The 27,723-nt window shown below is 42.7% G+C and overlaps 1 protein-coding gene across 1 annotated transcript in view; it reads right to left on the minus strand.

The window, feature by feature from the left end:
* Nucleotides 1-27,723, minus strand: part of LOC138514504 (uncharacterized) — a 222,183-nt gene that overhangs the window by 168,517 nt on the left and 25,943 nt on the right. The window lies entirely within an intron of this gene.

Below are 27,723 nucleotides of genomic sequence, written 5' to 3' on the forward strand. Positions count from 1 at the left end.
GGAAATGATACCTCAGACGTTGGATGCTGGGCAATATAGAACTATAACCCAATTACAGTAGCTACTTAATGTAGACTCACTTTCATTTTGTTTCCATATCTGCAGCTATATGGGGTACTCACAGAAAGCAAATGGGGGATAACCTTAAAGAACTCACCCACTTTGAAAAAGTTTTGTTGACCCAAAGAAATAGATGGGGGTCTAATTTCTTGGATGTCCAGGACCATTCTAAACATGGAACATGAGACTATGGTGAGAGTCAGGGAACGATGGGAAGCTGATACTGGAAAGAGCATTGATGACTGGGTATGGAATCTGCTTTGACCGTCAGTTTTCCAAATCAATTGCCTCCCAATACAAGCTGCATGCACCCAAAAAGCCACACATTTGACAATAACCCCACTTGAAGTTTTGTCGGATGTACCCAGATGATAGCTCACATTGTTGGAGAGGAATCAGCGAGATAGGCATATGTTGACATATGTGGTTAGCTTATAAGCACATTCAGATATATTAGAGAGAGCTCCTCTCATGAGCGCATTAGCTAGTGGGCATGGAAAGAAAGCTGTAAGTGTTTTGATGCTCAGGGGTCAGGAGGAGGTAGTGTTTAGCGGGCTAGGTCACATGGTGCATGCTAATACAAATTTTTAAAATCAACCCTGTGGACAGATTCTGAGATGCAATCCTATTCTGGGGAACAGGTACAGACACTAATGTCTCTATCTGGGTACATAGAGAGCAGTCTTAATAATGCAAGTTTAGAAGAATGTATACACATATAGATATTTATTTCTGTTTTGGACAAACATCTAACAATGAAAAACCAGAAGTAACACAGTAACGCATTCACTACTATTATATACAAATTCACTTTGGTGTGATCTGATAAGAGCACTAATACTTTGCTTTTAGAATACAGTTATGTCAGTTTCAGAATACTATGGGATAGAAAAGCAAGTGAATAGAAAGATTCAGGTAAATAACCATCAGTTAGAGAACTAATAGGCTGAAAATAGTGGCGTTCACAACACCATACAAATCCTTATAAATGAAGGCACTGCATATGAGGGGGCCTAGTGCCCCAGAGTCATGTGTTCCAATGCAGATCTTTTCAGAAAGATAAGAGTTTTTTAAGAGGTATCTGTACTCACCCCTGTACTCCGATTCACTCAGGTACCACCATAGAAGATCCTGAAATCTCGGGGACCTCTTTTCTCCTACCTTTGATCCGATGAAGGAAGTCCCTAGGTCTCAGGTGCAGAGGTCGCTTGTGATGTTAAGTTTTGTGTCTGCTAGACGGTTGTTTCGGGCTCCGATGGATCGGTTCTGGACAGCACTGGACAGCTGGCCAGCTCTAGTGGACTGAAGAGAGGACCACCTCTCTGGCACCAACCTCAGATAAAAACAGCTGATGGAGTGCTTGTATTTTACTGGGTTAGCTCCTCCATAATAGGTGAGAGGGGGCCAAGACCCGGTGGGTCAACGCCCCCTTGTCCATTCTGGACGAGCCGCCCTTGGGAACTTTAAGACAGGCTGTTTGGGCAAAGGACAAACACTTAAAAGGGTACCATATACTATAAACAGAGACCCTTTGATCTGGGAGAAAAAGGGTGAGGGGAGGTCCAGGAAAGCCAAGATGACAGAAACCTAAAAAAATAATATTTGGCCATCTTTAATTTCTAAACCCTCTTCTACATTGCTTACTGGACATCTAGGCTTCTGAGTGTGAAACTGCAGAGGAGGGTAAATATGTTACAGAGACATGGAATGGCTATTCACATAAATATTGAAAATCGACCAAACCCCTGCTAGGAATTGACTATTTATTGTGCTAGAACCCCCCTCCCCCCAATTGGTAAATCATCTTTTGGAACCATCTTTTGAACAGGAAAAATATCAAGACGGAAATTGTGTTGGAGGTAAAGTTTATTAACTCTCTTGCATAAGTTGCGGACAAAACCTTGAGAAGAGTTAATGGCTCTCCCTTTAACCGACATTGAGGGACAAGAGAGGTGACTGTTGTTATGTTATAATAAATATATTTATACTGCGAACTAGCAGCACTGGAGTGGTCCCCTGGTGCTCTGGCAAGTCAGAAAAGCAAAAGGGCAGGTTAAGTTAGTGGGACTGAGCTGGAAAAAGTGCAAGAGAGCTGTGATGTGCTGTTGGCAGCTCCATTTCGGTTTACACTGTTCGTTGAGCAAATGTGTGATTTTTCAGTCAAAAGTTGTCATGTGCTGTTGTGAGAGGCTATGTGTGGTTTGTTTCATTGTTGCGGTGTATTGAGGTGCGTGTGGTTTGCTGCGCAATATAGGTATGGTTGTGTTTTGTTTAGAGTTTGAGAGGTGTAAGCAGAGGAATGAGTTTTTTTAGTGGGCTGTGTAAGGAAGGCATGGTATCAACAGTAGACACAGACGCAATGGATAAGTTTGAAAAACCTTTATTGGGTAATTTGGTTGGGTTGGTAGAATTCCTAACTGGCCCTAACTATAGAATAAGAGTAATCTCGACCATTAAATAAATAACAAACAGTCCCAGTCACTTTACTCAACATAAAAGGCCTGTACTAAGAAAACCTAACCTTGCCCTCCTTCTCAAAATGACAAATGGGTTAAGGGAATTCAAAAGAAAAATAGTGTCTGAAAAGAAATGTCAGAATGGCTTTAAATAACTCCCTTCCACACGTTCAGCACCACGGGCTCTAGAGCGTTTCATAAAAGGTATAGGTGGATAGCACCGTTTTTTCAGTCTTGCACATTTTGGCTTATTAGTACAATTTAACAGTTTAGGCTTGGGCTTCGAGCTTCTGGTAGTTCAATCACTTCCTTAGGCTTCGTCCGCTTCCCTCTGACAGGCTCGAGCTCATCTTTCACCTTTCACTTTATCACACAGTTCTGCAAAGGCTTCCCTCTGCCGGGCTCAAGCCTTTATGTCTCTCTATGGGGGTTCCCTTCTCCACATTTTGTCTTCAGTGTTTTTTCTCTGTTGAAGACTTTAAAAACTGCTACGATTTTACATAGAACTCTGCATGACCACTTCGGCCTCTCTTTCTATAATTCTATAATCCACAATCTTCCTCCTCTTACAACACCAATGCATCTTGGTACATGGTACATATCCCCTGCACACAGGGAGTGACACAACAGTCTAGGTAGCACCCACACCTAAAACAGAATGGATGTGTCTTTTAAAAAAATCAATAACATAACAGATAAACACGCAACTACTCTCGCGTTTGATGAGAAAGAAGCTACACTGATTTTAGGATTGATCAAATAAATTGAGACTAGCATTCCAGCAACAACCAATCCTGAAAAACGTATAACACAGTTGGAGAGAGTCATTAGGAGGGAGATTTCTCAAAAACATCATGTCACAACACTGGCCCAATACTACCAAGCTAAAAGAATCCCACGAGGCATAAAGGTCTACTTGAGACCAACCCTCTGCAAAGATAATCCGGACTTTGTAAAGAGATGAGAGACAATCCTCAATAAATGCTCCTTAGATTTGATACTCCTGACCATAGAAGAGCTATCCAAGTCAGTCAACAATATGGATAAGGAAATAGAAGAATTGACTGAACAATTATCCACCTTTAAAACCACAGAAGAACTGAAAACTATTCTAGAAGAGGTTAACAACTGCTTGGAGAAATTATAAGAAGGACATTGAGCAGACGAAGGTAAGAAAATTCCGGCGAGACTCTAGATTATTCACAAGACATTGTGTATTCCTGGCAGGAGTACTACAATCAAGCGAGACCAACACCGAATAAGAGACCACCACAGAATCCAAAGACACCTACCCAGGACGAAAGCGAACCAAGTAGTGAAGTACCAAGCAGTGGAAAAGATAATACAACTGAACCCAGGAGACCACTAATTATCCAAACATGACAGGAAGCTGCAACTTCCAATTTACAACCAACGCAACCGTCTTTTTTAGAAAAAGTCTGGCTAGAAGAGACCAAAAGGTCAAAAAGCAAAGCCAACAGCTAGTCGTCAATATTTCATCAAAAACATTCACAGAAAACCAATTAGATGTACTCAATCTAGGATTGTTCTTTGTTCCGACACAGAATTCCAATTTCTTAGAAGAGAAAATCAATTTACACAGAATTACAAGGAAAATGAGATTGAAGGTGTTTTTTGAGTCTCAAGAAATGATGGAATCACAGACAGTAGAACATGATTACTTGGAAATAAAACCCAAGAGTTACTTTGATCCCCAGGTAAACAATTTATCAATCAAAATGTTCGAGAAACAGATGTTGAAAGACCTGAAAGCAATTAATTTCACCAGAAACAAAGGGTACAATATAAGACGACACCAGAGTCAATTGAGAACAGATTTAGCAGAAGACAATACCATAACCCTCAAACCGGCGGACAAGGGTGGTGCCGTTATAATAATGGATACTGTGTTTATTTGAAAACCGGCTAAAGGAATTACTAGAAGATGAAAATACATACATCAAAATAAATGAGGACCCCACAAAGGAGATAGCGAAGATCATTAAAGAAACTTTAACAAGAGCAGTTGAACAAGATTGGATCTCGGAGAAGACCGAGAAATTTCTATCAATCACCCTATTTCCCCCGTTTTTTTACGGATTACAGAAAATCCTCAAGGACACCAAAAAACCACCACTATGCCCAATAGTAGCAGGCACAGAAAGTATTTTTAATCCATTGGCTATGTTGATAAAGCCTTACGACCTTTGGTACAAAACAGATCTACCTACTTGAGAGACACAACTGACTTTCTGAATGTACTAAAGGGTTTGCCAGAAATCCAAGAAACAGACTTACTTGTATCTTTTGATGTACAGGCACTCTATACATCTATCCCTCACCAAGATGGACTGGATGCTCTAGAATGGGCCCTTTTGAGAAGTGAAAAGTGTGAAGCCAATGTAAGGGAGGAAGGGTCCGTATGCCCCCCTATACATTCCACACAAAATAAGTCTATTTCCTCATCCCATTGTGGGGAGACATCCCCTTCTTTCACTGACAACATTAGTAAGAGACCCATGGGACGAGACACTAACACTCCATTTTGTGCCACATCAGACTCCATTTTTATATTAGGCCGCACGCTGATTTTTAAAAAGCCTCCTCTCCCCACACCCAGTGCTGCGCACCGTCAGCTCCAACATCCCCCACCACCTCCTCCCTGTCTGTGCTGCGCCAGACCAGTTCTCATGGAAGTCCAGGTGCGAATTGTTGCAACTAAGAAAATGTATTCTTTCCCTTCCTCTGAGCTCATTGCCCTGTATGCGACCGGGGCAGATCCGGACTTTTGTATTCATCTGTCTCCACAAACCTGCTCCTAGATTGCCCTCATATAACTAATCCTGTGAGATCATACATTTCACTCGGACTAACACCTATCAATCTATTTGTTTGAGGCGAGAGCTGTACTAATAATATCTATTTGTTTGAACCATGAGGCACCAGGAAGAATACCTCTTAGAGTGAAACCTTTAGATAAACCACCTGGCAAAACGGACCACCACGCCCCTGCCCCACAAAGGCCTAGGTTAAGAATGTGTTCATGTTTGATTACAATTTATAGGCGACCCTGCATTCTGGTAGATGTTTTCTGTGTTACTTTTCTCATGGCATGTCGAAGATACTGGGCCTCATAACAAGATGGGAGGTAAGGGATTACCGGCACCGGTAAGCGCACCAGTGCTGGTAATCCCTTACCTCCCTACTACGAGTTCCCTTTGCGGGTCCTTCCTTAACGTCTGGTTTTTGCAGCCGTTAAGGACAGGACCCGCAAAGGGACTCTAGAGCTAATAACGGTACTGCAATTTGCAGTACCGTTATTAGCGCCTTCCCCATTCCCATTGAGCCCTATGGGGGCTCAAATGGGAATGGGGAATGGCCCTGGTGAATGGGGAATTACCGGTCCCTCCGACCTCGGAATGGACCGGTAATTGCTCCATTCACCAGGGCGGAGTAGGAAGGGTTTTGGAGGCAGCCATGGAGCTAATAGCTCCATGGCTACCTCCAACTTTGTAATGAGGCCCACTGTGTCAGTTTAGATTAATCAGAACAATCGCCCATTACGGATCCAGCCTGACCTCCACCCCCACCCAGATGAAGCCAGCTGACCTACGTGCTGCGAAGAGCGACAACTCTGCACCAACCAATCAAGTCGCACCAACCCCCTATGTACTATAAGGACTTGTTACACTGTACCAATGGGCTCGTACTATTCATCCCATATATTATTCGTCACTGATGACAAATTGTGTGTATAAAGATATGTAGTTTTTGTATTGTTGGCAAAGCACCCTCAGAGCAGCAGAGTTCTCTGCGTGTATCACTTTGCTTGATAAACCTTTACTTAACTTGCAATCTTTCTCCTGGTCTCATTCCCTACTGGGGTGTGTCCTTTCATTCTGAGTTTGGGTTTGTATCTTGGGGAATGACCACCTTCACCAACAAGCAATTTATCTTGGAACTAAGGAAGATCATTTTGGTAAACAACTACTTCAGGCATAAGAAACAATTTTATTTACAGGCCTCGGGTACCTCGATGGGTTCCTCAATGGCTCCAGCCTATGCTAAACCGTTCATGTTTCACCTTGAGAGCATGTACATTTTTTTTTTATTTGTTGTTTACAGTTTGTCATCAAACATTTACAACATACATAATCCAGTTTCATTTCTGTTTGATAAGTACATAAAATCATCTAATTAAAAGAACACATTTACAAAGATACAATTATTCTTGAAACAATGCTTTAACAAAAATCCTCATATGATTCACTGAATGTAGTAGTACAAATCTTAAACAAGGTAGCCGTGCGGCCAACATGCGTGACCAACACAGCTTAACAGAATGTAAAGTACCCCTGTCATAGACTTGCATTATGGTACAATGACAAGCATAGCAATGTGTTTAAACATGTTTCCCTTCTCTGTAAATATCGTGAGACATAACATTTGCTCTGGACACACTAACATGTGATGGTTAGCCTTGATGCCTATGTTAGTATGAAATTCCCATGCAATATTTTGCCTTCAAGGTACCCTAACCAATCATATCAGTTAGTCATCTTACCATGGATAGCTAATAATTTCCTACCACACTCATTAGTGTTCATTAGGTCTAGGTAGCTGTAAGATTGAGGCAAAATTGTAATTTACAATTTAGAGCCTCGCTTAAGTGTAGTAGGAATTGTGATAGTGATAAAATCACTCAAATATGCAAACCCTCCCATTCAAGCAATCCAGATCCACTTCCTAGCAAGCTCAGTATTACTAATTCTTGTGGTGCCAAAACTTTGGATTCTCTTCTCTTCAAAGTGTTGGCAGAAAATTACCAAATGTTTAATTGACTCTTTTTGTGGTGTGATCTGGCAAAATCTGCAGTTCTCTTTTTCCTCTTTTCTAATGTGTGGATACCAGTATTTAATTCTTTCATACGTTGGCAACTGATTCATTTTGAATCTTAAAAAGACATCACGCAGTTTATTGAAGGGAAATTGCACCAAGTATGACTGATGAGGCATGCGTTTGGTGATAAAAAGTGAAGTTTCCCTGAAGGATCCTAATGTGGATATCTGGTCGATAGTGTGGCACCAGTCCAATTCATAGAGTTTGTTCTTGGTAAACGCTTGTCTTAATTCCAGGTCAGAGATCTGTAGCCTGTGCCCCAAGACCCCCAACCAGCCCATAGAGTCGGGGATTGCTCTGAAGCACTTTAAGACAAGATAGCAGCACCCGTGAGATGGATGGGGGTGCAGATATATACTTCAACACCAATCAATAAGGACAACTCAATAGTTTGGCAAAGGGAGTCCGTTTAATGACAAGTACAAACAATGGGGAGTTATGAATATCAGCAATGGTGCGATCTTCCTTCTCGCTTCAACTCCAACGAACTTCATAAAAATTGTAACATTTATACTAAAACCTCATCATCATTGACGTGTAATACTCAAAACTTAACATGCAATTCTATTGGCTAGGAAAATGTAACTTTAATATAGGCACTATATCTGTATATGGTAACAAAGTGAGGGGATTGGGTAAACACTGTCAGGTGGGCATCTAAGCCCTTCCTCCAAAAATGACTACTGCAGACGTCACTAAAAGTACGACTATAGGACCCTAGATCATTTGGTCCATTGTGATTGGGTTGGCACCAACCCCATGCATACTTTTCCACTTTGCTTAGCAGCAAGCAGAATGGTCGGCCTGGTGCAGGGTGCCCCTCAGTTACCCAGCATTCCTCCAGTTATCATTACAATCAATCATAACTTTAATGACCATGTGTCAATTAGTTTACTGTGGTTGGCCTCGAGGCTAAATCTACTGTCTGGAAAAATTCTGATATCTTTGTCTGGCCCGGGGCCATGCATAGGTGTGAACTCTTGCTTCTTCGTGCTCGGCTTGTCACGTGATTCAGACACAGTGAATTTGCCTCTTTTCCATCAATTTGTCTATTTGATTTTCGTTTCACCCATCGCCTGACTTCAGTTTCTTATCTCGACCTTTCAGAGGCAGGATATTCTGTTCTTAGTTTCAATTAAATGAAGCTACTGTTCGTCTTCTCTATTGATATGACCTTGGCTCTCCTGGCACGAGTTGCCTCTGCTGAGTTTCGTTTCAGCCATCTCTCCTCAATTTTGCTAAATGTGAATCTTTTTCTCGTGTGGCCTTTAGTAACCCTTGGTTGATTCTGCTTCGTGCAAAGTGGAAATATACCTATAATCATGCGCTTCGTTTGAGGTAGATTATGTATAGTGGCGCTTGCCGTACTATCTTTCGTAGAGTTTGTTCTTGGTAAATGCTTGTCTAAATTCCAGGTCAGTCTGTAGCCTGTGCTCCGAGAGCTCCAACCGGCCCATAGAGTCGGGTTTGCTCAGAAGCACTTTAAGACAAGATAGCAGCACCTGTGAGATGGATGGGGGTGCAGATATATACTTCAACACCAATTAATAAGGACAACTCAATAGTTTGGCAAAGGGAGTCCGTTTAATGACAAGTACAAAAAACATGGAGTTATGAATATCAGCAATGGTGCGATCTTCCTTCTCGCTTCAACTCCAACAAACTTCATAAAAATGGTAACATTTGTACTAAAACCTTGTCATCATTGACGTGTAATACTCAAAAGTTAAGATGCAATTCTAGTGGCTAGGAAAAGGTAACTTTAATATAGGTACTATATCTGTATATGGTAACAGAGTGAGGGGATTGGGTAAACACTGTTAGGTGGGCATCTAAGCCCTTCCTCCAATAATGACTACTGCAGACATCACTAAAAGCACGACTATAGGACCCTAGATTATTTGGTCCATTGTGATTGGGTTGGCACCAACCCCATGCATACTTTTCCACTTTGCTTAGCAGCCCACAGAATGGTCGGCCTGGTGGAGGGTGCCCCACAGTTACCCGGCATTCCTCAAATTATTATTACAATCAATCATAACTTTAATGGCCATGTGTCAATTAGTTCACTGTGGTTGTCCTCGAGACTAAATCTTCTGTCTGGAAAAATTCTGATATCTTTGTCTGGCCCGGTGCCATGCGTAGGTGTGAACTCTTACTTCTTCATGCTCGGCTTGTCACGTGATTCAGACACTGTGAATTTGCCTCTTTTCCATCAATTTGTGTATTTGATTTTCATTTCACCCATCACCTGCCTTCAGTTTATTATCTCGAACTTTCAGAGGCAGGATATTCTGTTCTTAGTTTCAATTAAATGTAGCTATTGTTCGTCTTCTCTATTGATATGACCTTGGCTCTCCTGGCATGAGTTGCCTCTGCTGAGTTTCGTTTCAGCCGTCTTCTCGGTTTTGCTAAATGTGAATCTTTTTCTCGTGTGGCCTTTAGTAGCCCTTGGTTGATTCCGCTTCGTGCATAGTGGAACTACACCTATAATAATGTGCTCCGTTTCAGGTAGATTATGTATAGTGGCGCTTGCCGCACTATCTTTCTACTAAGCATAGCAAGCCGCACTGTTTTCTTAGCTTTCTTACAGTTCCAAGCATATTTACAGGTGTAAACTGGTCAAATATCTTCATCTTACTTACAGCATAAGCTTCTTACATTTTGACATCGTCCTTTCACTTTAGGTTCACGACATCCTTGTTCATGGTGTTTCGTCTCTTTGCGTCATTCTCTGGTCGTCATTTCTTCTATCTCTGAGTCAGTCTGGGTTCTTGTGATGTCACCATTCGTCTTCTATTAAGGCCTTTTTGGTTTCTTCAGGCACTGTACTCAGACGATCTTCATTTAGTTTCATTTGTTGATATGGTTTTCTCAATGGATACCTTGTTGTCCATGGTTTCTTTGGAATTGGTACTTCAATAGGTGCTGTTCTTCTAATAGGTGCTGAGCAGAGCCATACCGCGCCTCTCTGCTGGTTTATTTGCTCATCATACGTCACATATTTCGGTGTGAACGTTCCTGGTACTTCAAAATGGATGGTTGGAGTGCAGGCTTTATTTGGGACCTCCTCTACACTCCCCCCTCTGGGTGATTCATCAACCACTTTCACCTCCTTCTTTGGGTCTGTCTTCTTTTCTTCTCCTGTATTCACTTTTACTTCATCGCCTGGGTTCATTATTTCTTCATCTTCTGGGTCTATACATGATGGTCTAAAGAAATGTATCTTTGGAGTCCATCTCTTGATGACTCCTTTCAGACTTCCTGCTGTCCTTTCATGTTCGTCTTTATTCCATGTCATCAGTTGACATTTTCCATTTGGGCTGCAGTAAACCCATCTTCCCACATAGTTTCTGTGCTTTCTGGGATAGAGAAACTTTGCTCCTTCTGGTGCATGAAGGCTAGATCTCACAAAGTCTCTTATTTACTCATAAGTCTGGTCTTTGGGCTTCCACCCTGGCTTTACATCAATCATGATCTTCATCCCTATGGCTTTTTTTTGCAGTTTTCTGACACTGAGAGATTATCTTGATAACACAGAATCCTAGCAATATCATCATTAGCTTGGCTCCCAGAAACTTGAAAGCATCTGCCATCCATTGTGGAACCCATGAGAATAGTGATCCAAACCAAGTGTCATCATCAACTTCGTCAGTTTCATCAATCATTTGGTTCTGCAGTTTTGTCAGCATACTTATGGCTTCTGTTAGAGTTCCATTTTCCTCATTGTGAGAAGGTATAAATGTGCAGGAAGATTCTCCGATTTTTGAACAAACATCTCCATCCATAGCTGTGATCATGTCAAGTACATATCTGTTCTGGAGAGTCATCAGTTGGATTGCCCTTAACTTCTCTTTAGTTTAGTTTAGTTTAGTTTAGTTTATTCATGTGTAATGCGCACCAGACCCGAGGGTATGAGGGCACAGGAGCAACAAGGTTATTCACAGCTTGATTACAGGTTACAGTGCAGTACAATAATTACAGTAGGTACAATGGGTGAAATAGTCACGATAAAGGCAGTAGTTTGTAAATTTACAAATATACATATTTACATAATTTGCAGCGGTGAGGTAGGTTGAATAGTCACTTTAGCGGTCATTGGTCTTTAACCAATGGATATAGTTGCATCTAAAGTGTGTGTAGGTTTGGGGTGTCCTTAGAGAGGGTGGCAAGGAGTTCCAATGTTGGGCTGCTTTCACCTGGAAGCTGTTGCCGCCCATTTTGGTACGTTTGAACCTAGGAACTGTGAGCAGATTTGCATTGGAAGTTCTAGTAGGTCTGTTAGAGGTGTGTTTACTTATTCTGTTGACTAAGTAGCAGGGGGCAGCGTTGTTGAGGCATTTGTGTGTTAGTGATGCTACTTTGAGCAGGATTTTATCTGTAGTGTTGAGCCAATTGTGGGATTTCCTAATGTTAGAGATGCGTTCTCTCTTGGGAATGCTAAGCGCTGCTCTGAGAGCGTTGTTTTGTAGCGTCTGTATTTTGTTAGTAACCTGTTTGCTGGCTCCTACGTAGAGGGCATTGCAGTAGACCAGTTTTGATAATACAAGGGCTCTGGCTAATGTGATGCAACTCTGGGTGGATAGGAAAGGTTTGGCTGCTCTTATAAGCTTACATGTGTAGGCCGTGGAGGATGCCATGGAGCTAACCTGTTTGTGGAAGGAGAGGGAGGAGTCAATGTAAATTCCTAAGGTTTTCACTTCCTTGGCTACCTTAATCGGATTCCCGTCTATAATGAAGCTGGTGTAGTTGAAGTCCAATTTGGTTAGGTTAGAGGTAGCGCCCAGGATGATGAGTTCATTCTTGTCATCATTCAGGCATAGACTGTGAGACGCCATCCATGCCTGGAGGATGAGGTACACCTTGTTCACCCAGGCCAAATCATGGTTGTAATCTCCCGTCAACGGGATGAGGATCTGGGTATCATCGGCGTAATTAGTGTAGGTGATACCCAGACCATCGAGATCATCAAACAAGGGCTTCGTGAATACGTTGTACAGTGTAGGGGAGACGCATGAGCCCTGGGGGACTCCACAGGTGATGGGGATAGGGTCGGCAGCAGTTGTGGTGGAGAAGACGCGCATGGATCTGTTGCTGAGGAATGACTCGATCCAGCCAATAGCTTCTTGGGAGAAGTGGGCAGCTGAGTCCAAGTGGTTGCATAAGATTTTGTGATCAACTAGATCAAATGCCGCAGAAAAGGTCTAGGAGAAGCAGTAAAGCAGTTTTCCCATTGTCTCTCAAGGTGTCAATTTGAGCCTTCAGGTCGATAAGGGCCGTTTCTGTTCCGTGTTGCGGTCTGAAGCCTGATTGCCGAATACCCAGGAGATGGTTTATTTCAAGATATTTTTGTATTTGTTGGTAAGCTGTCTTGTCTAGTATCTTGAGCAGGAATGGGACGGTGGTAATGGGTCTGTTGTTGGTGGGAATGGAGGGGTCAAGAGAGAATTTTTTGAGAAGGGGGAGGACCCATGACTCTTTGAGGTTACTAGGGACTGTACCTGAGGAGAAGGAGGCATTAATGAGTCTGATAATGAATGGTGAGAGGTCTCTTGCCACATCTTTAATGATTTGTGAGGGGCAAAGGTCGCCCTGACAGTTAGATGGTTTTAGGCTGAGAATGATTTTTTCCACTTCAAGAGTGGAGACTTTGGAGAAGCTGAAGCGAGTGGCGTTGGGTTGAGGGTGTTGGGGTGTGGTGAGCGGGGGGGGAATTAATGGGGTTGGTTGGTTTAGTTATGGATTCTTTCTTGTTTTTAATTTTAGTTTGTAGGCCAGTGACTTTATTGGATAGGGCATTTTGGACACTAGTGCACCATTGTTTGTCCTTCACACAGGTGTCTGTAGTTAGCACAGGTGTTTCTAGCTCTTTAATGATCATAAACAGTTCTTTGGTGCTGGAGTTGGACTGTGCTATTCTCTGGTTGTAGGACTCTTGTTTGGCAGCAATGATTTCTTTTTTGTAATTGGACGTTGTTTTATTGACCATCATCTTGTCATAGTCTGTGGGAGATTGTCTCCAGGCTGGTTCTTTTTTGCGTTTTTCTAATCTAAGAACTTTAAGGTGACTGGAAAACCAATGGTTGAGGTGTTTTTTTGGTTTACATTTTCTTAGTTTTAACGGTGCAATAGAGTCTAAGGCTGTGCGCATAATTTTGTTATAGCCTTCTATAAGGTCACATGGGTTGGAGGTAGCCGGGAGTTGGTTTAGCGTCGGGAGGATGAGGGGGATCAGTTTTTCTACTGTTATATTTTTCTTACTTCTCGTTGGGATGGCTGAGGCTAACACATTATTGTTGATGGGGCTCGAAGCTTCGAGGGTAAAGGAGAGAAGATGGTGGTCAGACCATGGTTGAGGGGAGTTATCGGTGATGGAGGCTGCACAGTTATAATCTGCTACCCAGTCGAGGGTTCTCCCTTTATTGTGGGTGGGGCCAGATACTCTTTGGGTAAAGCCTGATTCAGACAGAGTATTGTTAATGAGGGTAGCCTGGTGATCGTTGGGGTCTTTACGGTCTAGGTTGAAGTCCCCTACGAGGAGGCTCTGGGAGATATTTTTTAGGTTATTAGTGAGGATGGTGCTGAGGTCTTCCTCGAAGGATCCTAAGGGTCCTGGAGGTCTGTAAAGTAGGTGAATGGATATCGTTTGAGAGTTGGCCGTAGGAAGCTTAGCTGTCAGTGATTCGCATGATGGGAGGTGGTTGCAGGAGTCGAGTCTAATGTTGAGATGTGTTTTGGCAATTAAAGCCAGGCCACCACCTCTAAATTCTGTTCTGTCGGCTCGGAGGATGATGTAGTGGTCGGGGATGGCTAACGAGAGGGCTGGACCTGCGGCTGCATGGCGCCAGGACTCGGTTATGGCTAAGAAATCTAGGTCTTCTGCTAGAATGAGGTCCGCTATATCTGTAGCATGGGCTACTATAGAGCGTGCATTAATGAGGGCGCCTTTTATGAGTGGGGCGGTGGTTTTAATGGAGGTAGGGATGGTGGCTGTGTTATGAATTTTGTATTTGGTCATAGTATTGAGTGGGCTAGAATTAGGTCTTTCCAAGGTAAGGTTGGCGCAAGTGCTAATGATAGGGGAGCGGTTAGTCAGTTTGGATTGGGTAGTGTCCCTGGCTCGAGGCTCGTATAGTTTGGGTAGTCTGGCCCGTAATCTGGCATTTCTCGCAGGGAGGCTACATGGTAGGGAAGAGTGGAGCAGCATGGTTGTGACGTACGGCCCAGTGGGGGGGGGGTGGAGTGGTGCCTATGTAGGCCGAGCTAAGGGTAGAGCTAGGGAAGCATGAAAGATTAATAAGGTGGAGAATAACTCTCAGCAATATTGAGTAGATACCTGGTAGGAACATTTTGTTCGCAATAGGTGGGGTATGGAAGTCAAGTGAGGAGGCCAACCTAGTTGGTGGTTGGCTGTGGCAATCAGCACGAGGGCAGGGGGGTACTAGATACTGCATAGGTAGCTAGGTTGTACACAGAAATCAGTTATGCATAAGATATTAGAGTCAAGTAGCAATTAGCTAGCAATCAATAGGTAAAGCAAGTAGTGACCAGGTGCGGTAGGACTGCAGGTGCACCGGATAAGCGAGATAGGCCTAGGCTAGGGAGTACACAGAGAGCAGTTTTAACAGTGGCTAGGGTGCACACAATCAAATTCAATCAGCATTTCAAAATAGTACAGTGGCTAAAATGCAGTGGGGCAACATCTAGATTCAAAATAGTACAGTGGCTAAAATGCCATGGGGCAACACCTTTGCCAACCCTATCTCCGGCTTTTCGATTTGCTTGTTATCACAAGTGAATGTGTGTCATTGTTAATCACATCCATCTGAAGTTCATTCATTCCACCATCAGATCTTCTAGGGACTGGAATGACTATGTAAGGTCTGGGTACTTTCGAAGACTTCATGTGTGCATCATTAGGTGGGTGCACTGGAATCGGAACGCTTTGTGCACCAATAAAAAATGCAGTTCTAATCATCAATTATAGTAAAACAATGATGAATATAATAAATAAATACATTATGCCTCTGTAGGTCAGGCGGCAGCATTTACTTCCAGAAAAATGTGGACGTCTTTCCTCCTGTGGGAGGACGAGGTTGCTGCTCTGGATCCCCATCTCGATCATTCACCAAAATGTTAACTTTTAATATAATTCTTTAACCAATATTACCTTTTGGGTTCTGTGTGTGAGTTGCAGGTGTTACACAATTGTCCCCCTTTGTTTGAATAATGAATTGTCTATTATCTCGGGATACAGTTCTCTTTGTAGGCTATGGGAAGTGTCAAAATCAAGCAATGATTCAACAAGTCTCTTTATTGTGCATGTTCAAAATATATCAGCTCCCGGTCCACGCCTTTAATCTGCTTCATTCCAGAATACATGCTGTGTCCTTGTCAGCATAACAAAAAATAAAAGGAGAAAAAGTCTTTGGCTTGTTCTCTTGGTCTGTCCCTTGGCGGAAAGTCTCAAATCTTCTCAAATAATTCTGTTGATGGTTGGAAAGTTTCACTTGCATCACTGTTCCATGCAAGAGCATGCTCATCTGTGTAGAATTGGCTGGGTCTCTGATGAATGTGAGGACGTCAACACGTACAGGTCTCCCCACTAGCTCTGGAAAATCTGTGATTAATCCAAAGAAGATGTTGCTGGCCAACCTACTGTCTTCTGGTGACAGGGACATTTGTCTTGTCTTGCTGAGGTTCAGGACTGTATGCTTTCACTTCACTATGAACAATGTCTGCAAATTCCGTTTGCGTGGAGTGCAACTAAGATCACAATGTTATTTAGGACTATGCTCAGACGTTCTGTATTTGCTGGATCTCGAAGAAACAGGAGTACATCTGTCGTTCTCCCGACAAGGTTTGGACAGTCTTCGATTAAGCAAAAGAACAATATGTTGAAGAGCTCATTTACTTCCCTCTTTGCTTGGGACATTTGGCTTTTCCTCGCTGTACTCCGGAAGTAGGAGGAACTGCTCGGCAATCACAGTAAGCATTTGCTTGATAATTTTTTCGTTTTCAGGATCTTGAAGAAAGTCAGTGACACTGGTGAGCCTCCCCACCAGTGATGGGTATGACCGTAGTACTAGATAGAAGTATGTCACCACGTCTTTGGTGACTTTGCTACTGCGGGACACCATAAGTGATTCCGAACAAAGTCTCTGTGTGGAAGCAATCTGGGTACTATATTTTCTTCCAATTTGTGTGTCCTCGATCAAAATTTGGCATATTTTTTTCTAGTCAAGGCTTCAGTGTGCCTCAGTTCAAAGCTCAAAGTTAACAGACTATATTGTGGTTTAAATACACTTTTCTTCTTCCCCCTGCAACTAGGATGCACAGAGTGTCCGTTTTTTATGTCCTTATCCTCTTTTTTGCTCAGAAGAATGTCCAAATTGAAACCACAACTATCTCACAAAAGTTCTTTGTCTTTACTCTGCTGCTGCTCATGCGTCCTGCTTCTTCGTCATGGATCTTGTCTGCACGTGCTGTGGTTCTTCCCCGTTGCTCGTAGTCTCCTCGTGCTGAGGTACAGGCAGGGGGCCTTTTCCGATGTAGGGTTTGATATCGGCCAGAAAAATCCAACCTCTTCTGCCTTGTAGTTTCACTGCAGAAGGAGTGCAGTCTTCCAATGTAAAGGGACCGGTAAACCTTGGTTCATCCCACCTTTTCCTCGTATGGTTCCTTACCAGGACGGTATCAGTAGGAAAAACTGATGGTACACAAAGTCCTTAAGCTGTGCCTGGAGTAGTATCTCCTTCTGTGTTCTGTGCTGCCCTGCACCCTTTTTGTTATCGCTGCAGCTGGTCTGAAATTACAATAAGGCAAGATGTCATGCAATTCAAGTAATTTTGCATTTCAGACCCGATGATTTCGCCTGTTGACTTGGCATCACATCTAGCTCTATCTCGGGGTGTCAGGGGAGTCTGCATTCTTCTTCCTGTGGCTATTTTGTGCGGCGTAAGATGATGGTCGGAACCGGGTTGGTTCCTGAGCGCATACAGTGCCAAAGGAAGGCAGTGCAACCATCCCTTTCTTAGAGTAAGCTTCAACTTGGCTATCCTCTCCTTTAATAGGCCATTGAGCTTTATACCAAGCAGCAAGCTAATCTGTTTGAAAACCTCGTTTACAAAGTGGGTCCCGTTATCTGATCTCATGACTTCACATACCCCACACCTGGGAAATACCTCCCTTACTAAAAATGTGGCTGCACAGGTAGAGTCTGGGTGTGTACATGGACCTGCCTCTATCCATCTAGAGAATGGACACACCACAACAATTAGGTATCTGTACCCATTACATACTTGAATCATGTCGACGTAATCGACATGCAAGTACTGAAAAAGCCCATTTGGTCTTGGGATGACTCCTCTCATTACTTTTAATGTGTGCCCACCTGTGAAATGTTGGCAGATTATACAGTTCACTATAAAAATGCAACATGCTCAGTTAAGTTCGGTATGAACCAGTCTTCTGCCAGCGTTGCTGCTAGTTTCTCTTTTCTCATGTGTACTGGATAGTGTAACTGCTCCAGTGCTAATTTTAACAGGGCTATAGGAATTACTGGTTTACCAGTGCTGTCTTGTCGCCACAAGCTTTCAGAGGGGTTTAAAGAACACCCTTGTTGTTTCCACAATGTTTTCTCCTCCTGTGGTGCCTCCCCTTGGAGTTCCATCAACTGTGTTTGTCCCAAATGATTATAGCTTTCTGGTGTAATCCGTGCAACCATCATTTTCCCATTTGTGTGGGTGACTTCCATTTCCATGATAATCTCACTCTTGGATGCCATACGCTTGGCTTCCGTGTCTGCTGTTTGATTTCCACATGAGATAAAATCTGTCCCTTACATGTGAGCGGCGCACTTTAAGACCGCTATGCCCACTGGGAGCTGTAGTGCCTTGATCAGCCTGTCCAATAAGGCTGTGTGCTGCACTGGCGTGCCGTCTGCTCAGAGGTAGCCCCTCCTTTTCCAGCATGCTAGGCCTGCGTGCACTGTCGACGTCACATAGGCAGAATCACTGTACACTGTTACTTCCTGGTCTGCGTGATTCTCAATGACGAGTATCAACACCAATAATTCTGCAGCCTGTGCTGAATAATGAGATGGTATTCGCGCACTAAGGAGTACTCGAAATTCTCCATTTGTTGTTTATTTTATCACAGCGACGCCTGTATATCTTTGCCCATCACTTTGATTGATTCTTGAAGAACCATCAATGAAGACACTTTCTCCTTCTGCCAATGCATTTTCTTTTACTCTGGGAATTTCATCATAGAATTCTTCATAATTTGGACAGTCATGTATTGGCTCTCCTTCAGTGACTGGCTCTGCTATAAAGATAACTGGGTTCACTATCTTACATCAGACTATTTTAATCGATGGATATGATCACTTCATAAGCAGAAGCTCTCTGAGATGTTAGTGTGCCCTTTGGTTTCTCTAGAATAGCAATAGCGAGTACTCGATGTACAACGTCATGGAGCATCCCATTACAATGGCAGTAGTCTTCTCAATGACGAACGCCGCAGCAGCTAAACTTTGTTCACACGGGAAATGGCCTCTCATCACAGGGTCTAAATTTCCACTATAGTATGCCATGGGCTTGTACCCCAATGTGGTTCTCTGTGTGAGCACTGCTGTCATAATGCTGCCATTCATGTGTGAGAACAGGAAAAATTCCTCTGCATAATTGGGGATTCCTAAAACTGGTGCTGTGCAAATTTGTTTTTTGAGATCAGCAACTCCTTCCTCCATGGCCTCAGACCATTCAATCTTTTCTTTCGTCACTTGGGATTTCTTTAGGGCCTGAAGCAGAGGCTTGGTGTACGAGCTGTAGTCAAAGACCCATGCCCTGACATAATTGCACAGGCCTAAGAAGCTATGCATCTGTTTTACTGTGTGGGGCTTGGCTGTGTTTAGTATGGCTTCAGCTCTTTCTGTGGTAAATCTTTTCCCCTCATGCGAGATCAGCTTGCCTATGTATAGTACTTCTTGTTGACAATATTGTAAATCCTCTTTGTCAACCTTATATCTTTTCTCAGCCAATATAGTCAACAGCTGAACAGAATCGTGTCTGCATTGCTCCTTTGTAGTGCTGCAAATTAGGATGTCATCCACATATTGCAAGACAACGCTTTCTCATTCAATGTTGCTTAGGTCCATTTGTAGGACTCTGTTAAAGATAGAAAGAGACTCACAGTATCCTTGGGGTAGCCTTGTGCTTTTGAGATGCAATCGTCTGAACGTGAATGACGTCAGATCTTGTGAGTCACGGTGCAACGGGATTGAGAAAAATGCATTTTTCTTATGTCAATCACTGTGAAATATTTTGCATCAACGGGTATATTACATAGAATTGAGCCGGGTTCGGGACTAAGGGGAACTAAGCCTCAACAATATCATTTATTGGGCGTAAATCCTGAATTAGCCTCCAAGACCCTCCCTTTGATTTTTTGATTGGATAAACCGCAGTATTGCATGACGACTCTGACGTCACTAAGATGCCTTGTTCCATCATAGCCGAAATTGTCTTAAAAATTCCTTCATCTGCCTCCCTGGACATGGGGTATTGTCGTGCTTTTGGTAGAATTGCTCCTAGCTTCAGTTTAATTTTCACTTCTCCTACTCCTTTCAATAAGCCTACTTCATAGGGGCCTATATTCCATACTGAGACAGGCACTTGGGCCATGTCATCATCAAAATATTCGGGATAGTTCTGTGCCAACATCATTGTTTGATCATTCTCACCCAAAAGGTGAGGCTCACCTCAACTGTTGTTTCTCCCATATCTGCTTGATCATCAAACAGATCGTCATTAGTGACGTCAATCGGTATCCTCCTTCAATGGTGATTACTGTCACCATTGTCGGCCTTCATCATCATAACCATCAATCAAAGCCATTTTCCCTCGTACTGCAGCTGTTTGTATCACCAAGGGAAATACCTGTCCCTTTTCCTCATGCATAGGTATCCTTGGCCTGAACGGAAATTTATCTGGGGTCCTCATGATCTTGTCTGCAAGGCCTGGCAGCCCTGCCATTAGCACACGTATTCCATACGCAAATATTTTGGGATCTAATGGTACAGCCCTCATGGCTGTATGTCCTGCGTATGCTCCAATCATTTTGTATACGTTTGAATAGTGAATTCCTGGAGTTGAACATATTATGCCCTCCTCCGTGAATGAGATTGTCATATTTAACTTTGTCATTATATCTCGAATCAAGATGTTCACTGGGGTTTGTCGTGAATATAATAGAGGCACATTCATTTCACATTCTTCTATAGAGACTGGAAGTGCATTTGTAGCTCCTGTGAAACTCTGAGTATTTATAGCATCGCCGGACAAGGAAAACTTGCCTTCACGCATAGACGAACGTGTAGCACCCATGCCAAGGAGGAAGGAATATTCTTTATCCCCTATAACAACATCCACCCTAGGTTCCCGGTGAGGGTCTGGTGTCACTGATAGGATAGAAGAAATCAGGGCTCCCAGTGAGCTGTCCTAGTCCATATATAATTTTGACCTACCTTGTGTGAGTGGACTTCCCCCATCACAAGTGTTACTCCTCATTCCAGGGTTCACAGTCTGCCCTGGGCTCACCGTCTGTGACAGTTACATTGGTGACTGTTGGGACTGTTCTTGTGGAAAACTCACTACTTTTTGAGGTTGTAGGCTTTGCTGTGCTCCTGGTGTTTGCTGTTGCACCGTGTGATTCTGTGCAACTCCCTGCTGTAAGAAAGCAGGTGGATTCACCATGCCTGCTCCCATTCCGTGGCCGTTTTGCATCATGCCTTGATTTCTGAATGTGCACGCTAAGTGCCCTGTCATCCCACACAACCAACATACTGGCAATGGTCAGATCACTTGCCCATTTGACATATCTTGATTGCCATTTTGCATATTTTGAAAACCTCCCTGATTACTCTGGAAACCTCCCTGATTACTCTGCCATCCTCTTCCTCTAAATCCTCTTCCCCTAGAGTAAAACCCAGTGTTTCCGTGATTATTCTGCTGTGGATTATTCACCTGTTGCATGCTCGACCCGTCTGTGCTAGTAAGCATTGCTCCTTCGAGAGCTTATTTTGATAATTTCTTCTGCTCTAATTTTGCCTCTTCACCCTTTCGTGCAGCTTCCTTTTTGTGATTCTTTTCTTGCAGTAGCCTGCAATAGTGTGCGATGGTCAACCGTATTTCTGACCATGGTTTAGCTTTGATTCCTACCAATTTCTTGAGCTGTTTCTGTACCGGCTCTGGCAACCCATGGCACAATATATGGTAGAACACAGGTATAGATTTCCCCCAAGATTCATGAGTCTCGAGTACCCACGCGTCTTAAAAATTCTGTATGTAAATCAACGGATCTTCCGACTCCTTCATTTTCCGTGTCATTATAGCTCCCATATCGGAAGTATCTGGGTATAGCATTCGTAATGCTTTCCACGCTGCGGTTCTGCAATTATTAAATGGAGCCCCATCATTTGCGGTATTAACTGTGGTCACACAAAGGTTAACCTGCTTGTGTCCACACATTGTCTGCTCTCTCAAGTATGATTATTAAGAGACCCTTGATATCCCCTATAGCTAGAGTGTTCCCTCCCGTCATTTTATCTACGTCGTGTATCCATTTTCCGGCTCCCGATGTCAACATTGGAAGCTTATTTTTCAAATTTTCTCGATCCATGTGTAGCCATGGAATATATTGTGGTCTCGCCCCTCCTTTCTCGAGCAACAGAAATTGGAATGCATAGCCCTCTCTCTCTTCGCTCATTGTTCTCCTGTCTATCGCAGGGTTGATATTTCTGCATCGCTGCCTACCTGGCAATGTCCTAAGCCTTCTCACATAGGGTGGTGGAGACACACCCCTCTGACCGTGAGATACTTCTTCGTGTTGGTCTAATAGTATGGTGGATTCTGATGCCCTTGGTGCAGACTCACTAGTGTTTGACCATTGTATCCCTCTTTCCCTCGAAAATCGTCTTTCGCATCTCCTCTCTGTCTCATTTTCCTCACGCTCCTCTCTTTCGGTGTCAGACATGGTCTGTCCCCAACTCGTGCAACTTCTTGCATCTTCTTTGTTCCTGCTTATTTCTAATCTATCTTGGGATAGTTCCCTATTTCCACTACTTCAGGAGACATCCTCAGTGTCGTAAAGCTGAGTGCTCTCTAGGCGCTCATCTTCCCCCTTCCCCTGGGGTATTTGTTCTAGACCCATTTCGTCACATATTCTATCGATCGTTTCTCTGATGCTTCTGGTGTCGGAGTCATCCTCAATGTTCGGCCTAGACGTGCCTGGTACTGAATCGTACTCAGGAAAGAATTCTTCATTGTCTTCCCAATCTACTACTGGATCATGTTTTTAACCTCTCTTTCTAGGTATTGAAGATTGCGTGCTCTCTGTCTTCACTTACGTTCTATATCGTAATCGAATTCTCTGCACTTCCTCGCATCGTCTAATCTCCCCTTTTGTTTTGCGTCATCAATGCCTTTGCCATTGAGTTTCAATAAAATGTGTCCTCCCATCCATTCCTTCTTTGCGAATCATATCTCATCAGTTCTGTCCTCGCTTCCTTTCTATCTTTTACCCTCTCTCTCTTTGTCGAGAGATACACTTGTCTGTGTCTGGTCCCTTCTCTCGTCATCTCGTCTCTCCTTGTATCTTGGGACTGTGGAGGTAATATCTTTATCTTTACCTTGATTTTCGTCACTACTTTGTGTAGGTGACTCATACGCTGGGTTACTATACCTCGTGGCTGCTTTAAATTCTCTCAGTGGGTATAACCCTTCCCCCTTATTGCCTTCAATTTTTTTTTCAGATGGGGCATCTCACCCCCCTCTGTGCATACATTAAGTATCCAATCTAATGGCGGCTCCTCTTCCTTCTTCTGTTCATACATTTTCTAAAGCTCTAGAATAGCTAGGCGTTTGTCTAACTTTTTGCCAGTGTATGTGGCGTGCAAATATGTCGTCATGTGTTGCAAGACCGCTTTAGATAAGGATCCACGTTGTGGCCAAGGCATAAACATTTTGTGGGCGGTCCATTTAACCCATTCTGTACTGTATTTTTTCAGCTTAGGTGCATGTTTCGGCAACTGTTTGCACAGGTGTGCTAATGGCATTATGCCTTCCATATTAAACTTTGTTCACTTTCACTTTAATGTGACACTTGTTAATGCTTTTCTCACTTAAAGAATTCAAATAAGCAACAAACACTGAAAGCTCCAATCCCGTTTTTTCCACAAAATGTTATATCTTCTATTTTACTCAATAAACATCAATTCGTATACTACAAGGTTTTAGTTACTTAATCGTGTACATTTTATGTCAGTTCCTCTAAGGAAAATTGTTCAATTTATGACATCACAACAAACAATACATAAGACAAACGTTAACAGACTAGACAAACTCCAGCTGGCCACATGTACCTCTGCCTCTAATATTACCCCAACATGGAGTTTAAATGAATCCCTTTCATGGCGACTTTAAACGCTGTGGTAGTCTATTTGTTCCCCTTTATTTGGGACTATGGATACAAGTTTCTTCTAGCCGCTATATTAAAGCGCAGATATATACTTCAACACCAATCAATAAGGACAACTCAATAGTTTCGCAAAGGGAGTCCGTTTAATGACAAGTACAAAAAACGGGGAGTTATGAATATCAGCAATGGTGCGATCTTCCTTCTCGCTTGAACTCCAACGAACTTCATAAAAATGGTAACATTTATACTAAAACCTTGTCATCATTGACGTGTAATACTCAAAATTTAACATACAATTCTATTGGCTAGGAAAAAGTAACTTTAATATAAGTACTATATCTGTATATGGTAACAGAGTGAGGGGATCGGGTAAACACTGTCAGGTGGGCATCTAAGCCCTTCCTCCAAAAATGACTACTGCAGATGTCACTAAAGGTTCGACGTCCTATTGGTCCTACTAACTATAGGACCCTAGATTATTTGGTCCATTGTGATTGGGTTGGCACCAACCGCATGCATACTTTTCCACTTTGCTTAGCAGCACGCAGAATGGTTGGCCAGGTGCAGGGTGCCCCTCATTTACTCGGCCTTCCTCCAATTATTGTTACAATCAATCATAACTTTAATGGCCATGTGTCAATTAGTTCACTGTGGTTGGCTTCGAGACTACATCTTCTGTCTGGAAGAAGTTCTGATATCTTTGTCTGGCCAAGTGCCATGCGTAGGTGTGAACTCTTGCTTCTTCGTGCTCAGCTTGTCACATGATTCAGACACCGTGAATTTGGCTCTTTTCCATCAATTTGTGTATTTGATTTTCATTTCACCCACCACCTGCCTTCAGTTTCTTATCTCGACTTTTCAGAGGCAGGATATTCTATTCTTAGTTTCAATTAAATGTAGCTACTGCCCGTCTTCTCTATTGATATGACCTTGGCTCTCCTGGCACAAATTGCCTCTGCTGAGTTTCGTTTCAGCCATCTCTCCTCGATTTTGCTAAATGTGAATCTTTTTCTTGTGTGGCCTTTAGTAACCCTTGGTTGATTCTGCTTCGTGCAAAGTGGAAATACACCTATAATAATGTGCTCCGTTTGAGGTAGATTATGTATAGTGGCGCTTGCCACACTATCTTTCTACTAAGCATAGCAAGCCGCACTGTTTTCTTAGCTTTCTTGCGGTTCCAAGATATTTACAGGTGTAAACTGGTTGAATATCTTCATCTTGCTTACAGCTTAAGCTTCTTACATTTTGACATCGTCCTTTAACTTTAGGTTCACAATATCCTTATTCATGGCGTTTCGTCTCTTTGAGTCATTCTCTGGTCGTCATTTCTTCTATCTCAGAGTCAGCCCGGGTTCTCTTGACGTCACCATTCGTCTTCTATTAAGGCTTTTTTGGTTTCTTCAGGGACTGTACTCCGATGATCCTCATTACGTTTCATTTGTTGACATGGTTTTCTCAATGGATACCTTACTGTCCATGGTTTCTTTGGTATTGGTACTTCAATAGGTGCTGTTCTTCTAATAGGTACTGAGCAGAGCCCTACTGCGCCTCTCTGCTGGTTTATTTGCTCATCATACGTCACATATTTCAGTGTGAACATTCTTGGTACTTCAAAATGGACGGTTGGAGTGCAGGCTTTATTTGGGACCTCCTCTACAAGCCCCATTTCATGCAGCAATGCGTTCATTCGATTGGAAAATTTGACGAAGGATGAAGGATTAGACACCCTAATAATTTTCCCAAAGTTCTCATACAGGGAGTTTGGTGGAAGAAACAGCATTTTGGCAAGGTTTGTTAGTAGCCGCCATTGATGGCGAGCAGACAGCGCCGAAAGACCCAACTCCTGTCTAAGAATGGCATTTGGGAGAGACTTTGCAAGTCTCAAGGTCTTTTTCCAGAGTGCTCCTTGAATTTGGTTTAGAATGCTGTCAATTTGTGTTGGGCACATATCTAGACCATAGAGTATTATGGCCTCCACTTAATTCGATCAGAGGTAGCATTCAATATTTGCTAAATTTGAGGTAGACAGTGTGCACTTGTGCAATTAGTGGATTTATTTTTTTGGTTAACTTTTCTTTCCACAGTTTTGCAGAATTTGCGTCCATTAAGTCATACCCCAAATCTTTGATTGAGAATGTACGTGGCACAGGAGTTTGATTAATTAACCAGTTGAATGTGACTACTTTTCGCTTGAAATTCTGAAATATTATGATTCTGGACTTTGTAACATTGGAGTGCAGGTTGTTTGCTAGCGAATATTGAGAAAATAAATTCAGTTTTGCCTGTAAACCAAAAGGTGTGCGGTCAAAAATAAGGATATCGTCCGCAAAAGCAAGCCAGTTTAACCGCAGATGTCCAAATTTTGCTAGAAAACTAGTACCGTTAGACCACATTTTGTCAATGTCACACAAGTAGAAGTTAAACAGGGTTGCTGCCAAATTGCAACCCTGCTTAACCCCCACGTGAATTGAAATTGGAAGCATTGTTGCTCCAGACAAATTGACCCTTACTAGATACTCAGTGTTCTGATGGAGTTTGGCTATGAGGGTAATTAGGTGGACTGGAAAACATACATTTGTCCCACAGCAAATCTGTAATAACACAGTCAAACGCTGCAGAAAGATCGATTGATGCCATATATAAAGGCCCGGCATTTGGACTTTTTGTTTGTTCCAGCAGATGGGCTACAACGGTGGCATTCAACGAAGTGCCCATCTATGAGCGAAAGCCAGTCTGAAAATGAGAAAATATGTTGTTATGGAAAATATGCTGTTGAAGTTCCCTAAGGAGCAAAATGGCAAAAACTTATGCGGAGGCGATTGGGCGAAAAGTTTGAGGGTCGACCGTATTGCCTTTTTTGAATACTGGGACTATTATAGACTGAATCCATGTTTGGGGAAGCTTCAAAGTGGAGTAAACATTGTCAAATCTGATTTTTAAAATTTTCACCCAGAACTGCGGGTTCCTCTTCAGCACACACAGTGGTATAGAATTCGAGCCCGCAGCCTTGGAATAGTTTCAGGTCAGGATTGCCCATTCAACGTCATCCGTGGACCAAGGTGAATTACTGTAGGATGCTAGCGAGAGGTTACGAGGACTGCTGTGGGGAAAATGTATGTGGTAGTTGAAATTTAGAGGTAAAAAAGTTTGACCACGTTTCGTCAGAAATAGATGCAGCCGGATCATTCCTTGGCTTAGAGGAGTCTGCTCTTAACATGGCCCATATTGATCTCTGATCATTGTGGCATAAATAATAAATCATTTTCTGGTTATTTTGATTATGTCAGAGATATTTAATATTAAGACAGACTTTTCTATAAGTGTTGCAGATTTTTTTTTATCGCTAAAAAAGCACCTGAACTGAGATCACTAGATTTAAGTAGGCGTAAGGCCCGATTTTTGGTGCATTTTGCTAGCATGATGTCACTACTATAGGAGTGAACATGTTGGCATTTGGATGCCACCTGCTCTTGTATTAGCTTCACCAACTATTTTTTTATAATGTGCGTGTGGCTATCAGCTACCTGCTGTAAGGAGGAACATTTTAGATTGACCTTTTTGTCTAAATGTAATTGCTTATCAATCCTTGTGTTTAATTTGTCACAGAGGTAAGTATTCCAGCGTAAGGAGACGGCCGGACAATCAGTTGAAAGAAGAGTAATATTAGAATCAGTAGGTAAGAGCTCTAATGGTTGGTGAATCACTAGCGATATCATCGAATGGTCGTTCACACGTAGATTCATTATGCCAACTGGTTTACAAATGCCAAGTAAGTTATGCGAGACGGCAAAATAATCAATGCAGGAACTGTTTGCACCTCTCCGCCAGG

The sequence above is a fragment of the Ambystoma mexicanum genome, chromosome 12, assembly GCF_040938575.1.
Source record: "Ambystoma mexicanum isolate Mex_15411 chromosome 12, UKY_AmexF1_1, whole genome shotgun sequence".
In the NCBI taxonomy this organism is placed as follows: domain Eukaryota; kingdom Metazoa; phylum Chordata; class Amphibia; order Caudata; family Ambystomatidae; genus Ambystoma; species Ambystoma mexicanum.